Raw genomic sequence first — 17,036 nt, 5'->3', positions numbered from 1 at the left:
AGCAGCAGGAAGATGTTTGGAGGTGGGGGGGGTGCTGCACATTTTTTGGTCGAAAGGGGAGTGCACTACTGCCAAGTCCCATAGTCTAGTCAACCTATCCAGTCAACCCATCGTGACATGCTTATTGAAAGGCAGATAAAAACCTACCCCAACACATAAGTAGGCTGTATCAGGCAGCCTAAAGCATAAATCATAGTCCATAGACGCAGAGACGCGATAGTCCAGCGTCCCATTGTTACATAGATACTCGTCTCCGAGACCTCCATCCACCGTGGACGCACAGCCCGAACGGGCACCTCTCCACTTCCTCTATTCATTTGAATGTGCTGACAGGTGGAGAAATTGCTTGAGCTGCGCTGAGAATTATGAATGCCAACGGTCCAATATTCTACAACACTGCTGTGCATATGCATACACGTTTAGGACTACAAAGAAACCCTTTATGCTGCATTCGTAACAAAGTGGGAAGTGGAAATGTACCACATACGACTGGGGAAAATCCACTTGAAAAGCCTCCAACTGGTGATTACTAGTGAGAAACTCATCATCCAGAGCGCTCACTCCTCTCACATGCTCTGACGTCACCTACTAAGGAAATGACTTGGATAACATTTTCTGCAGTTAAATGCAACAAAACATTTTTCATAAAAAGCTATCTGGTAATGTGGTATTTGAACACTATAATTAGTTTGCAAGCATGCTAGCTGTACTTTTAGTTTATGGTATATGCAGTGTGTTGGCCATTAGCCAATCTGCTCGTATCAATGAGTACAATGCATATGAATGCATCCAACTGGTATTCACCACTTCACAATGTAGTAAATTCCCATTTCCCACTTTGTTATGAAAGCAGCACAACTCACAGACCATGGAGTAGGTTGATGTCTAGTAGGTTGGACCAGTGTCACATCACGGCCAACACGGAAATATTTCAAATCTGATCAATATGTGAGAGCTTTGTGACTGGACGTCGGGGCTGTCCTTGTTTTATTTTTAACTGACATCATTTACCTGACTCCCGAGAAAAAGCAGACGTCACCCCATGACAGCCGTTGAAAGTGAATTTGTTTGAGAACTGTTTCGAGTGGCCATCAAATGTGCCATCTAAACATTCAAAAATGTCTTTCAAGCTTTTAAATCGTTCACTTTTGATACAAAATTGCACAAAACCTTGTAGACAGGTGTTGGCTGAACAAGCACACACTGTGCAACGATTCCATCTATGGACAAAGCTTGTTACATTGTAGCGGCAGCCTATATAAAACTGTCAGGGCTCGCAACAAATGACATTTTAACAGTTTACACAATGGCGGGATGTGGCTGGCTAAAGCTTCGGTTTGATATTTCTGCACAACAGAACAGGAAAACGGAGTCGTGACAGCACACAGATTGAAACACCACGTTAAACTCTCCCCTCGAACTAACAGACTACCAGGCGGATTTTAGTCGGTGTAGAGGCTTCTACCGAATCTGGTCTACCTGTCACACGCCCGATCAACCGCATTGTCAGTAGCCTAAAGAAATAGCCAGTCAATACCTGTTGACTCCTCCTACCGACGTGTTGGTTGGTGGAAGTCCCGAACCGAGCCGTTTATGTTTTGTCCTGTGCTTCTTTTCCGAAGTCCTTAGACGAGGAGTGACCCTGTATAGGACGATCTGCTTCGTCAGACCGTGAGAGTCTGACAAGAGCTCTGCGAGTTTTCTGCAAAGAAACTGGTGTTCACGGAGCCGCGCAAATGGATGCAAGGCTTAGAGAGCAGCAGCCATTGCGGTCACGTGCATTTTCGGGAAACCCAACACTGGCCAGCCTAGAGAAGTCCACTCCCACGTTTCATATCTACCATGTCAATTATGTCATCTACAGCAAGGTTTCGCAAAAATCGGTCCTGGAGGCCCCCCTGGGGTGCACATTTTTTGGTTTATGCCCTAGCCCTAGCACCGCGCAGCTATTCAAATAATCTAAGCTTGATGATGAGTTGGTTATTTGAATCAGCTGTACTGTACATCAAAACTCCATCCTGCTAAGAAGCCTACTATTACTCTTCTAACTAGCAACACGCATCAAATGTTTATTATATTCCTTTCATAATCAAACGAAGACATTACGTGTAATGCTGTTTTGAATATAAATGTGGCATCAATGTCACTATCTATATTAGATTGGTTTCGTTTTTTTTTCTCATCAAGAATGAATCCTATCTGTGTCAACTGTCAATGAACCACATTCTTAGTGTACAATCTAAGGGCGCTTTCACATGTCACTGTATGCTCCAGACCCTGGAGCGTTTGTACCCTAATCCACGCTATAAAGCACGTGTGAAACGCAAACAAACCCTGGCTGAAACGTATCGTGGATCTGCGTGAGTAGCTTGTCCAAGATCCTGCAGAACAGGAGTACCGGGTTTTGTGACGAACCAGCGTGATGCGCGTAAAACATTTTTTGCCCGCTGTGAACAAGCTCGCTGGCTAACTTCATTTTGTTGGTGATACTAGAAGTATAGTGTGATGATGATTTGGTTACTTTGCGGTAGGGTAATCGGTTTCCATTTGTCTAAGCCTGATTTTGGTATGCCCTCACTAGCAGACCCAAGCATATAGGCCTACTTGTATGTATCACTGAGGACCCCCCCCCCCCCACCCCCCACCCCCCATTCCCCCTGATCAAACATGCCTGTAAAATCCATTTTTCTCAACAAGGATGGAAAACAGGCCTTTTTTATGGGGCCTGGCTGCCAACCAGGAGGGGCTCCTGGGAACTGTCCCGTGCTGGGTCGGTAACATGTCGCCTCACTGCTATCATCTTCACATCCCCCACTCTCTCTCCCAGTCCAACGCTTTGACTGACAAGTGAAGGGATACGACCCAGATCCAGCTAGGGCTTATACAGCCCATGCTCACAGGAATCCCTGACGCCATTCATTTTAAGGGACTACGCTACAGTATTCCTGCTAGACGTCTCTCTCTCCTTGTTTCTTTCGCCCACAATGTAATCTTTCAAAGGGGCTTTCAAAGATGATTCCTCTGACACTCATCCTGGCTAGTGTCTTCCTCTCTCCTCTCCTGGCCTCGCCTGGTCTCCCTCTCCTCTGTTTATGGCAGACTGTAGTGGGCTACAATCCAATCTATTCCTGAGATGGAAGTGAGCGCAACGGGTCCGTCCAGTCCACACTTGTTACTGCCGGACAGGGTGTGCCATGGGCAGGCATCCCTGGCTGGGTGTCATCTCTCATCTCTCCCTTCTCTCCTCTCCTCTCCCTTTTCCAAGATGTATGAGGAGAGCGACAGCTGCTAGGAGACTGCCAGGACCTTTTATCCACACAGCACTATGTCCTGGCTGGCCGGCGCAGGTTCCAGGGAGACTGTCTGCAGACCTGGGTACAAATACTATTTGATCTGTGGAAGACTTTGAACCTGGAGTGTAAGGTGGGCGTCATTTGCACATTGGAGACGTTTCTATTGGCTCAATCACGCCAGGCAAGTTCAAACAAGCCCAACTAGTATTTGGAATGATTTTCAAATAGTATTTCAGCCTAGGTCTAGTGGATCCACAGTGTGTGTTTGTGTCTCCTGGGACAGGAAACTGAGCATCCCAGGGCAGAAAGATAGGAGGTTTATGGGCCACGGAGACGGAACTAGCAGATGGGTGTCTTTGCCTGGTCTAAGCCTTCCTCTCCTTAATCTGTCTGGGACTGCAGGAGCACAGGCTTGAGCACAGATGTGGCCGTAAGCAAGTGCATGTGTATTTGTGCTTATTTGTGCTTATTTGTGTGTGTGTGTGTGTGTGTGTGTGTGTGTGTGTGTGTGTGTGTGTGTGTGAGAGTGTGTGTGTGTGTGTGTGTGTGTGTGTGTGTGTGTGTGTGTGTGTGTGTGTGTGTGTGTGTGTGTGTGTGTGTGTGTGAGCAAGAGGACAAGTACATTAGAGTGTCTAGTTTGAGAAACAGACGCCTCACAACTGGCAGCTTCGTTAAATAGTACCCGCAAAACACCAGTTTCAACGTCAATAGTGAAGAGGCAACCCTCGGTATCCTGGCCTTCTAGGCAGAGTTGCAAAGAAAAAAACATATCTCAGACTGGCCAATAAAAATAAAATATTAAGATGGGCAAAGGAACACAGACACTTGACAGAGATATGTTTTTTCTTTGCAACTGCCTAGAAAGCCAGCATCCCCGGAGTCGCCTCTTCACTGTTGACGTTGTTTCTGGCCATTTTGAGCCTGTAATCGAACCCACAAATGCTGATGCTCCAGATACTCAACTAGTCTAACTAAAGAATGCCAGTTTAATTTCTTCTTTAATCAGCACAACAGTTTTCAGCTGTGCTAACATAATTGCAAAAGGGTTTTCTAATAGTCAATTAGCCTTTTAAAATTATAAACTTGGATTAGCTAACACAACGTACCATTGGAACACAGGAGTGATGGTTGCTGATAATGGGCCTTTGTACGCCTATGTAGATATTCCATAAAAATCACCCGTTTCCAGCTACAAATGTCATTTACAACATGAACAATGTCTACACTGTATTTCTGATCAATTTGATGTCATTTTAACAGACAACAAAATAGCTTTTCTTTCAAAAACAAGGACATTTCTAAGTGACCCCAAACTTTTTAATATATTAGTATATACAGATATCCAGGTGTTATAGCAGGTGCAGCTAAATGCTCGTTTCTAGCTCCAACAGTGCAGTGGAATGTCTCGGAAATAAACAAATAATCTAAAAGTCTAAACAAGAAATTTAAACAAGAAATCAAGACATTACAGAACGGGTCCAATTAAACAAACCAGAGTAGATATGTTAGAGTGAGCATGTGTCAGGATCCAGAATATAAATACATGGTGTGTATATACAGCAGAGGTGGGACCAAGTCATTGTTTTACAAGTCACAAGTAAGTCTCAAGTCTTAGCACTCAAGTCCTAAGTCAAGTCCTAAGTCAAGATAGGCAAGTCCGAGTCAAGTCTCAAGTCAAGACTGTCAAGTATCAAGTCAAGTCTCAAGTCCTATACTTTTGAGTTCCGAGTTCTAAACAAATCATAATGTGCTCTTCACCAAATGTTATACCATTTCATATGTTTAACAAGAGTAATAGTTAGTATATTACATTTACGCAAATCATGAATGCTTTTAAAAATATCTATATATTTATTACTTTCCAAATAAACGTTAGATTTCCACGGAAATACATGGGTAGCCATGTGAAAGAAACCCCCCCCCCCAATTGTGATCGACTATCAAGGATCACCATGGGGCGCAATCGGGCAATGTAGGCTTGTATACAATCGCCCAACCTTAACACACACACTGTCTGGTTACAGTAGGCTAACTGTATATCAATGGTTTTAGGAACAGCGGTAACATCAGGCAGGATTTAGGCTACCAACTGTCTAGCCAGTTGTAGCTCAATCTAGGCTGCAATGATCACGTTCCCACACTGACTGACTGTGTGGAGGCTCTTTGATTTAACGTTACGTTAGCCTACATTGATACACTAGTAAAGTAATAAAATATATAGCTGTCGGCTATATTAGCCACGATTAGCCATTCTTTGTGCAGCTTAAAATGTCGAGCAAAGTTGGAAATTGTTGCGACTCCGTTTGTAATTTTCTTCCCGCATGTTTTGCAAGTTGCAATCTGTTTTTTGTTGATACAGCATCGTCTTTATATCCGAAAAGAATAATTTGGGGTATCATCTTTCCAAGGGCTCCATCTGAATTCACCCGCCGTCTTTCCTCTGCACTGCCACGCACAACTTTTTCTCAGTTGGCACAATTTGATTGACTGCTGTACGATTCAAACTGTAATCTGTTAAATGAAGAGTTGATGCGTTGCACAATTTTTTTAATAGCATCATTTTTAATATTTGGGCTTGGGGAGGGTATCAAGTCAAGACACACACACACACACACACACACACACACACACACACACACACACACAAATAAGCACAAATACACATGCACTCGAGTCATAAAGACTCAAGTCCAGGTCAAGTCACGAGTCATTGGTGTTAAAGTCAAAGTCGAGTTGCAAGTCATCATATTTGTAATTATTTTTCCGCTTGACTCGAGTCCAAGTCATGTGACTAGAGTCCATACCTCAGACAGTATATCATTTGGAAATATAATGATATGTATATTGTAGGTATATTAGGATTGTGTATGTACAATGCCCACAGAAAGTCTACAACCCCCCTTGGAGTTCTTCACATTTTATTGTGTTACAAAGTGGTATTAAAATGGATTTAATTGTCATTATTTTCTCAACGATCTACACAAAATACTCTGTAATTGAAAAAAATATTATTAATGATACCTTGATTAGATAAGTGTCACGCTCGCTATCCTCAAACTCCCTGTCATAAATCGACCAAGGCGCAGCGTGCATGTAGTTCCACATCCTTTAATGAAAGTGAAACCGAAACAACCAAAAAACAAACAGGTAAACATCAAAGACCGTGACGCAACCGAGGTGCACACAAACACAAGCGGAAAAATAATTACCCACAAAACACAGGTGGGAAAAGGCTACCTAAAGTGGGGCAAAAAAGTATTTAGTCAGCCACCAATTGTGCAAGTTCTCCCACTTAAAAAGATGAGAGAGGTCTGTAATTTTCATCATAGGTACAATTCAACTATGACAGACAAAATTAGGGGGGGGGGGGGGGAATCCAGAAAATCACATTGTAGGATTTTTTAATGAATTTATTTGCAAATTATGGTGGAAAATAAGTATTTGGTCAATAACAAACAAGCAAGATTTCTGGCTCTCACAGACCTGTAACTTCTTCTTTAAGAGGCTCCTCTGGCCTCCACTCGTTACCTGTATTAATGGCACCTGTTTGAACTTGTTATCAGTATAAAAGACACCTGTCCACAACCTCAAACAGTCACACTCCAAACTCCACTATAGCCAAGACCAAAGAGCTGTCAAAGGACACCAGAAACAAAATTGTAGACCTGCACCAGGTTGGGAAGACTGAATCAGCAATAGGTAAGCAGCTTGGTTTGAAGAAATCAACTGTGGGAGCAAATATTAGGAAATGGAAGACATACAAGACCACTGATAATCTCCCTCGATCTGGGGCTCCACGCAAGATCTCACCCTGTGGGGTCAAAATGATCACAAGAACGGTGAGCAAAAATCCCAGAACCACTCGGGGGGACCTAGTGAATGACCTGCAGAGAGCTGGGACAAAAGTAACAAAGCCTACCATCAGTAACACACTACGCCGCCAGGGACTCAAATCCTGCAGTGCCAGACGTGTCCCCCTGCTTAAGCCAGTATATGTCCATGCCCGTCTGAAGTTTGCTAGAGAGCATTTGGATGATCCAGAAGAAGATTGGGAGAATGTCATATGGTCAGATGAAACCAAAATATAACTTTTTGGTAAAAACTCAACTCGTCCTGTTTGGAGGACAAAGATTGCTGAGTTGCATCCAAAGAATACCATACCTACTGTGAAGCATGGGGGTGGAAACATCATGCTTTGGGGCTGTTTTTCTGCAAAGGGACCAGGACGACTGATCCGTGTAAAGGAAAGAATGAATGGGGCCATGTATCGTGAGATTTTGAGTGAAACCCTCCTTCCATCAGCAAGGGCATTGAAATGAAACGTGGCTGGTCTTTCAGCATGACAATGATCCCAAACACACCGCCCGGGCAACAAAGGAGTGGCTTCGTAAGAAGTATTTCAAGGTCCTGGAGTGGCCTAGCCAGTCTCCAGATCTCAATCCCATCGATAATCTTTGGAGGGAGTTGAAAGTCTGTGTTGTCCAGCAACAGCCCCAAAACATCACTGCTCTAGAGGAGATCTGCATGGAGGAATGGGCCAAAATACCAGCAGTCTGTGAAAACCTTGTGAAGACTTACAGAAAACGATTGACCTCTGTCATTGCCAACAAAGGGTATATAACAAAGTATTGAGATAAACTTTTGTTATTGACCAAATACTTATTTTCCACCATAATTTGCAAATAAATTCATAAAAAATCCTACAATGTGATTTTCTGGATTTTTATTTTCTAATTTTGTCTGTCATAGTTGAAGTGTACCTATGATGAAAATTACAGGCCTCTCTCATCTTTTTAAGTGGGAGAACTTGCACAATTGGTGGCTGACTAAATACTTTTTTTGCCCCACTGTAAGTAGGGTTCTCAATCAGAGACAACGACAGACAGCTGTCCCTGATTGAGAACCATACCCGGCCTGTCATGTATTGTCATGTTGTGTCTTGTTTCTGTCCTTTCCCTTCACCCTGTCTCCCTCTGCTGGTCGTTATTAGGTTACCTTTTCTCCCCCTCTTTCCCCCAGCTGTTCCTTGTCTCCTCCTAACTACCTCGTCACCCCTTTTCCCACCTGTTCCCTTTTTCCCTCTGATTAGTCCTCTATATCTCTCTCTGTTTTTGCTCCTGTCTTTGTCGGATTCTTGTTTGTGTTATTCATGCCTGAACCAGACTATCGTCATGTTTGCTGCAACCTTGTCCTGTCCTGTCGGAATCTGCTGGTCCATCTGAGCCTACCTATGTTTTGTCATTAAAGAAGCTCTGTTTACGTTAATTCGCTTTTGGGTCCTCATTCACGCACCTTAACAGAAGAATCCGACCAAGAATGGACCCAGCGACTTCGGATCCTCTCCACTCAGCCGTCGAGATCCAGGGAGCGATGCTAGGCAGACACGAGCAGGAATTGTCTGCTGCTCGACATGCCGTTGAGACCCTGGCCACCCAAGTATCCAACCTCACAGAACAGGTTCACCATCTCCGCCTCGATCCAACGGCCACTTCCAGGGCTTTCGAATCTCCGGAGCCCAGAATCAATAACCCGCCGTGTTACTCTGGGGAGCCCACTGAATGCCGCTCGTTCCTCACCCAGTGTGATATTGTGTTTTCTCTCCAGCCCAACACTTACTCCAGGAGCACTGCTCGTGTCGCCTACGTCATATCTCTCCTTACTGGACGGGCTCGTGAGTGGGGCACGGCAATCTGGGATTCAAGGGCTGAGTGTACTAACCAGTATCAGGACTTTAAGGAGGAGATGATACGGGTTTTTGATCGATCTGTTTTTGGGGAGGAGGCTTCCAGGGCCCTGTCTTCCCTATGTCAAGGTAATCGATCCATAACAGACTACTCTATTGAGTTTCGCACTCTTGCTGCCTCCAGTGGCTGGAACGAGCCGGCTTTGCTCGCTCGTTTTCTGGAGGGTCTCCGCGCAGAGGTAAAGGATGAGATTCTCTCCCGGGAGGTTCCTTCCAGCGTGGATTCCTTGATTGAACTCGCTATTCGCATTGAGCGACGGGTTGATCTTCGTCACCGAGCTCGTGGAAAGGAGCTCGCGTTCTCCGTTGCACCCCACTCCGCATCACTACCGTCTTCCTCTGCCGGCTCGGGTGCTGAGCCTATGCAGCTGGGAGGTATCCGCATCTCGACTAAGGAGAGGGAACAGAGAATCACCAACCGCCTCTGTCTCTATTGCGGTTCTGCTGGTCATTTTGTCACTTCATGTCCAGTAAAAGCCAGAGCTCATCAGTAAGCGGAGGGCTACTGGTGAGCGCTACTACTCCTGTCTCTCCTTCAAGATCCTGCACTACCTTGTCGGTCCATCTACGCTGGACCGGTTCGTCAGCTTCCTGCAGTGCCTTAATAGACTCTGGGGCGGAGGGCTGTTTTATGGACGAGACCTGGGCTCGGGAACATGACATTCCTCTCAGACAGTTAAGGGAGTCCACGGCCTTGTTCGCCCTGGATGGTAGTCCTCTCCCCAGGATTCAGCGTGAGACGCTACCTTTAACCCTCACTGTTTCTGGTAATCATAGCGAAACCATTTATTTTTTAATTTTTCGTTCACCTTTTACACCTGTTGTTTTGGGCCATCCCTGGCTAGTTTGTCATAATCCTTCCATTAATTGGTCTAGTAATTCTATCCTCTCCTGGAACGTCTCTTGTCATGTGAAATGTTTAATGTCTGCTATCCCTCCTGTTTCCTCTGTCTCTTCTTCACAGGAGGAGCCTGGTGATTTGACAGGGGTGCCGGAGGAATATCACGATCTGCGCACGGTGTTCAGTCGGTCCAGGGCCACCTCTCTTCCTCCACACCGGTCGTATGATTGTAGTATTGATCTCCTTCCGGGAACCACTCCCCCCCCGGGGTAGACTATACTCTCTGTCGGCTCCCGAACGTAAGGCTCTCGAAGATTATTTGTCTGTAGCTCTTGCCGCCGGTACCATAGTCCCCTCCTCCTCTCCCGCCGGAGCGGGGTTTTTTTTTGTTAAGAAGAAGGACGGGTCCCTGCGCCCCTGCATAGATTATCGAGGGCTGAATGACATAACAGTGAAGAATCGTTATCCGCTTCCTCTTATGTCTTCAGCCTTCGAGATCCTGCAGGGAGCCAGGTTTTTCACTAAGTTGGACCTTCGTAACGCTTACCATCTCGTGCGCATCAGGGAGGGGGACGAGTGGAAGACGGCGTTTAACACTCCGTTAGGGCACTTTGAATACCGGGTTCTTCCTTTCGGCCTCGCTAACGCTCCAGCTGTCTTTCAGGCATTAGTCAATGATGTCCTGAGAGACATGCTGAACATCTTTGTTTTCGTTTACCTTGACGATATCCTGATTTTTTCACCGTCACTCCAGATTCATGTTCAGCACGTTCGACGTGTCCTCCAGCGCCTTTTAGAGAATTGTCTTTTTGTGAAGGCTGAGAAGTGCTCTTTTCATGCCTCCTCCGTCACATTTCTCGGTTCTGTTATTTCCGCTGAAGGCATTAAGATGGATCCCGCTAAGGTCCAAGCTGTCATTGATTGGCCCGTCCCTAAGTCACGCGTCGAGTTGCAGCGCTTTCTCGGCTTCGCGAACTTCTATCGTCGTTTCATCCGTAATTTCGGTCAGGTGGCAGCTCCTCTCACAGCCCTTACTTCTGTCAAGACGTGCTTTAAGTGGTCCGTTTCCGCCCAGGGAGCTTTTGATCTCCTCAAGAATCGTTTTACATCCGCACCTATCCTTGTTACACCTGACGTCACTAGACAGTTCGTTGTCGAGGTTGACGCGTCAGAGGTGGGCGTGGGAGCCATTCTTTCTCAGCGCTCCCTCTCTGACGACAAGGTCCACCCTTGCGCGTATTTTTCTCATCGCCTGTCGCCGTCGGAACGTAACTATGATGTGGGAAACCGCGAACTGCTCGCCATCCGCTTAGCCCTAGGCGAATGGCGACAGTGGTTGGAGGGGGCGACCGTTCCTTTTGTCGTTTGGACTGACCATAGGAACCTTGAGTACATTCGTTCTGCCAAACGACTTAATGCGCGTCAGGCGCGCTGGGCGCTGTTTTTCGCTCGTTTCGAGTTCGTGATTTCTTATCGTCCGGGCTCTAAGAACACCAAGCCTGATGCTTTATCTCGTCTCTTCAGTTCTTCAGTAGCCTCCACTGACCCCGAGGGGATTCTCCCTGAGGGGCGTGTTGTCGGGTTGACTGTCTGGGGAATTGAGAGGCAGGTAAAGCAAGCACTCACTCAAACTCCGTCGCCGCGCGCTTGTCCTAGGAACCTTCTTTTCGTTCCCGTTCCTACTCGTCTGGCCGTTCTTCAGTGGGCTCACTCTGCCAAGTTAGCCGGCCACCCTGGCGTTCGGGGTACGCTTGCTTCCATTCGCCAGCGTTTTTGGTGGCCCACCCGGGAGCATGACACGCGTCGCTTCGTGGCTGCTTGTTCGGTCTGCGCGCAGACTAAGTCCGGTAACTCCCCTCCTGCCGGCCGTCTCAGGCCGCTTCCCATTCCCTCTCGACCGTGGTCTCACATCGCCTTAGATTTTGTCACCGGACTGCCTTCGTCAGCGGGGAAGACTGTTATTCTTACGGTTGTCGACAGGTTCTCTAAGGCGGCTCATTTTATTCCCCTTGCTAAGCTTCCTTCTGCTAAAGAGACGGCACAAATCATCATCGAGAATGTTTTCAGAATTCATGGCCTTCCGTCAGACGTCGTTTCGGACAGAGGTCCGCAATTCACGTCTCAATTTTGGAGGGAGTTTTGCCGTTTGATTGGGGCTTCCGTCAGTCTCTCTTCCGGCTTTCACCCCCAGTCTAACGGTCAAGCAGAACGGGCCAATCAGACTATTGGTCGCATCTTACGCAGTCTTTCTTTTCGCAACCCTGCGTCTTGGTCAGAACAGCTCCCCTGGGCAGAATACGCCCACAACTCGCTTCCTTCGTCTGCGACCGGGCTATCTCCTTTTCAGAGTAGCCTCGGGTACCAGCCTCCGCTGTTCTCATCTCAGTTCGCCGAGTCCAGCGTCCCCTCCGCTCAGGCTTTTGTCCAACGTTGCGAGCGCACCTGGAAGAGGGTCAGGTCTGCACTTTGCCGTTATAGGACGCAGACTGTGAGGGCTGCTAATAAGCGTAGAACTAAGAGTCCTAGATATTGTCGCGGTCAGAGAGTTTGGCTCTCCACTCAGAACCTTCCCCTTAAGACGGCTTCTCGCAAGTTGACCCCGCGGTTCATTGGTCCGTTCCGTATTTCTCGGGTCATTAATCCTGTCGCAGTTCGACTTCTTCTTCCGCGATACCTTCGTCGCGTCCACCCGGTCTTCCACGTCTCCTGCATTAAGCCCGTTCTTCGCGCCCCCGCTCGTCTTCCCCCCCCCCCCCCCATCCTTGTCGAGGGCGCACCCATCTACAGGGTCCGCAGGATTTTGGACATGCGTCCTCGGGGCCGTGGTCACCAGTACCTTGTCGATTGGGAGGGGTACGGTCCTGAGGAGAGGAGTTGGGTTCCCTCTCGGGACGTGCTGGACCGTGCGCTGATCGAGGATTTCCTCCGTTGCCGCCAGGTTTCCTCCTCGAGTGCGCCAGGAGGCGCTCGGTGAGTGGGGGGGTACTGTCATGTATTGTCATGTTGTGTCTTGTTTCTGTCCTTTCCCTTCACCCTGTCTCCCTCTGCTGGTCGTTATTAGGTTACCTTTTCTCCCCCTCTTTCCCCCAGCTGTTCCTTGTCTCCTCCTAACTACCTCGTCACCCCTTTTCCCACCTGTTCCCTTTTTCCCTCTGATTAGTCCTCTATATCTCTCTCTGTTTTTGCTCCTGTCTTTGTCGGATTCTTGTTTGTGTTATTCATGCCTGAACCAGACTATCGTCATGTTTGCTGCAACCTTGTCCTGTCCTGTCGGAATCTGCCGGTCCATCTGAGCCTACCTATGTTTTGTCATTAAAGAAGCTCTGTTTACGTTAATTCGCTTTTGGGTCCTCATTCACGCACCTTAACACGGCCAAAAACAAAGAAATACAAACATAGAAAAAATAACATAGAATGCCCACCCTAGTCACACCCTGGCCTAAGAAAATAGTGAATAAAAGCCTCTCTATGGCCAGGGCGTGACAATACGTATTCACCCACTGAGTCAATACCTGTTAGAATCACCTTTTGCAGCGATTACATCTGAGTCTTCTTGGGTATGTCTCATAAGAGCTTTGCACACCTGTATTATGCAATATAAGCTCTATCAAGGTGTTGGGGATCATGGCTAGACAGAAATGTTCAAGTATTACCATAGATTTGTAAGCAGATTTAAGTCAAAACTGTAACTTGGCCACTCAGGAACTTTCAATGTCTTCTTGGTAAGCAACTCCAGTGTAGATTTGGCTTTGTATTTTACTCCTGCTAAAAGGTGAATTCCTCTCCCAGTGTCAGGTGTAAAGCAGGCTGAAGCAGGTTTTCTTCTATGATTTTGCCTGTGCTTAGCTACATCCCATTCTTTTCATAATTAAAAACTCTGCAGTCTTTGCCGATGTCAAGTAGGCCTATACCATGATGCAGCCACCACGATCCTTGAAAATAAGGAGGCAATTACTCAGTGATGTGTTGGATTTTCCCCAAACATAAGCCTTTGTGTTTAGGCCAAAAAGTATATTAATTTGCTGTGTTTTTTTGCAAAATTACTTTAGTGCCTTGTTGCATACATATGCATGTTTTTGGAATATTTTTTATTGTGTAAATAACATTTTGTATTATTCTTTTCACTCTGTCGTTTAGGTCATTATTGTGGAATTACTACAATGTTGTTGATCCATCCTCAGTTCTCGCATAACAGCCATTGAGCTGTTTTAAAATCATCAACGGCATCATTGTCACGACTTCCACCGAAGTCGTTTCCCCTCCCTGTTCGGGCGGTGTTCGGCGGTCGGCGTCACTGGTCTTCTAGCCATCGTCGATCCACTTTTCATTTTCCATTTGTTTTGTCTTGTTTTCTTACACACCTGGTTTCCAGTTCCATCCTTAATTGTTGTGTATTTAACCCTCTGTTCCTCCCATGTCCTTGTGTGGAATTGTTTGTTTGTACCCATGTAGGTTATTTTTGTATTGCCGTGGGGTTTGTAATTAAACTGCTCCGGCTATTACCTATCTCTGCTCTCCTGCATCTGACTTCACAGCCAACAGTTCCGCAACCCTTACAATCATGGTGACATCCCTAACCAGTTTCCTTCCAGTCCTGCATCTCAGTTCAAAAGGACGACTGCATCTTTGAATGTATTAAAAATAAAAACCTGAAATATTACATTTACATACATATTCAGACCCTTTACTCAATACTTTGTTGAAGCACCTTTGGCAGCGATTACAGCCGCGAGTCTTCTTGGGTATGACACTACAAGCTTGGCACACCTGTATTTGGGGAGTTTCTCCCATTCTTCTCTGCAGATCCTCTCAAGCTCTGTCAGGTTGGATGGGGAGCATCACTGCACAGCTATTTTCAGGTCTCTCCAAAGATGTTCGATCAGGTTCAAGTCCGGGCTCTGGCTGGGCCACTCAAGGATATTCAGAGACTTGTCCCGAAGCCACTCCTACATTGTCTTGGATGTGTGCTTATGCTTGTTGTCCTGTTGGAAGGTGAACCTTCGCTTGAGTCTGAGGTCCTGAGCACTTTGGAGCAGGTTGTCATCAAGGAACTCTCTGTACTTTGCTCCGTTCATCTTTCCCTTGATCCTGACGAGTCTCCCAGTCCCTGCAGCTAAAAACATCCCCACGGCATGATGCTGCCACCCGCATGCTTCTCTATAGCGATGTTGCCAGGTTTCCTCCAGACTTGATGCTTGGCATTCAGGCCAAAGAGTTTAATCTTGGTTTCATCAGACCAGACAATCTTGTTTCTCATGGTTTGAGAGTCCTTTAGGTGCCTTTTGGCAAACTCCAAGATGGCTGTCATGTGCCATTTACTGAAGAGTTGCTTCCGTCTGCTGCAGACATTTTTTGGTACCCTTCCCCAGATCTGTGACTCGACACAATCCTGTCTCGAAGCTCTACAGACAATTCCTTCGACCTCATGGCTTGGTTTTTGCTCTGACATGCACTGTCAACTGAGTGACCTTATATAGACAGTTGTGTGCCTTTCCAAATCATGTCCAATCAATTGAATTTACCACAAATAAACTCCAATCAAGTTGTTGAAACATCTCAAGGATGATCAATGGAAACAGGATGCACCTGAGTTCAATTTCAAGCTTTTTATAAAAATCTGTTTTTGCTTTGTCATAATGTGTGGTGTTGTGTGTAGATTGATGATATTTTAATTTATTTACTCAATTTTAGAATAAGGCTGTAACAAAGGGGTTCCCAAGTGGCGCAGTGGTTTAAGGCACTTCACACTACAGACCCGGGATCGATCCCAGGCTGTGTCGCTGCCAGCCATGACCGGGAGACCCATGTGGCGTTGCACAATTGGCCCGATCCGGGTTAGGGGAGGATTTGGCTGGCTGGGATGTCCTTGTCCCATTGCTCTCTTGAGACTCCTTGTGGCGGACAGGGCGCATGCCAGCTGACTTCGGTCGGCAGCTGTACAGCGTTTCCTCTGACACATTGGTGCGGCTGGCTTCCAGGTTAAGCAAGCAGTGTATCAAGAAGCAGTGCGGCTTGACGGGGTCGTGTTTCGGAGGACAGATGACTCTCGACCTTCGCCTCTCCCGAGTCCATACTGGAGTTGCAGTGATGGGACAAGACTGCAACTACCAATTGGATATCACAGAAAAGATATATATATATATATATATATATATATATGTATATATATATTTTTTTACGTTGCATATATATGTTATATTTATATATTATATATTTATCCATTTTAGAATAAGGCTGCAACGTAAAAAAAAATATTTGAAAAACGTAAGGGGTCTGAATACTTTCCAAATGCACTGTATGCATAGGGATAAGGTGACTAGGCATCAGATATAAGATAAACAGAGTAGCAGCAGCAGCTTGTATGCGAGTGGGTGTGCATTTGTGAGTCAGCATAAGTGGGTGTGCATGTGTGAGTCAGCATAAATGTGTGTGCATGGGATGTTTGGGTGTGGATACAAAGTTAACTCATATAGTCCGTGGAGCTATTTTGTTAGCTATTTATCAGTCTTATTGCTTGGGGATAGAATCTGTTCAAGATAAGAATAACAAATAATTAAAGAGCAGTTGTAAATAACAATAACGGGGCTCTATACAGGGGGTACCGGTACAGAGTTAATGTGTGTGGGCACCGGTGTCGAGGTAATTCTGGTAATATGCACATGTAGGTAGAGTTATTAAAGTGACTATGCATAGATAATAACAGAGAGTAGCAGCAGTGTAGAAGGGGGGTGCGTTGAAAATAATCTGGGTAACCATTTGATTAGCTGTTCAGGAGTCTTATGGCTTGAGGGTAAAAGCTGTTGAGAAACCTCTTGGACCTAGACTTGGCTCTCCGGTACCACTTGCCGTGCGGTAACAATGAGAACAGTCTATGACTACGATGGCTGGAATCTTTGACAATTTTTAGAGCCTGACTTCGCCTGGTATATAGGTCCTGGATGGCAGGAAGCTTGGCCCCAGTGATGTACTGGCCCGTACACACTACCCTCTGTAGTACCTTGCGGTCGGAGGCTGAGCGGTTGCCATACCAGGCAGTGATGCAACCCTTCAGGATGCTATTGATGGTGCAGCTGTAAAACCTTTTGAGGATCTGAGGACCCATGCCAAATCTTGTCAGTCTCCTGAGGGGGAATAGGTTTTGTCGTGCCCTCTTCACAAA

At 46.2% G+C, this 17,036-nt stretch overlaps 1 protein-coding gene and 1 long non-coding RNA gene across 2 annotated transcripts in view; both read right to left on the bottom strand.

Annotated features, from left to right (window-relative positions):
- LOC110486146 (retinoic acid receptor alpha-A) overlaps positions 1–1,907 on the bottom strand; it is a 212,602-nt gene extending 210,695 nt beyond the window's left edge. The window contains exon 1 of the mRNA XM_036940799.2: positions 1,538–1,907. The gene's annotated coding sequence lies outside the window, so the exon portion shown is untranslated. The remainder of the gene's footprint in view (positions 1–1,537) is intronic.
- Positions 1–17,036, bottom strand: part of LOC149978890 (uncharacterized) — a 699,006-nt gene that overhangs the window by 577,080 nt on the left and 104,890 nt on the right. The window lies entirely within an intron of this gene.

The sequence above is a fragment of the Oncorhynchus mykiss genome, chromosome 13 (assembly GCF_057628025.1).
Source record: "Oncorhynchus mykiss isolate SJ-2025 chromosome 13, ASM5762802v1, whole genome shotgun sequence".
NCBI classification, from domain to species: domain Eukaryota; kingdom Metazoa; phylum Chordata; class Actinopteri; order Salmoniformes; family Salmonidae; genus Oncorhynchus; species Oncorhynchus mykiss.
Note: the sequence above shows the minus strand (reverse complement) of the source record. Positions and strands in the feature narration are given on the sequence as shown.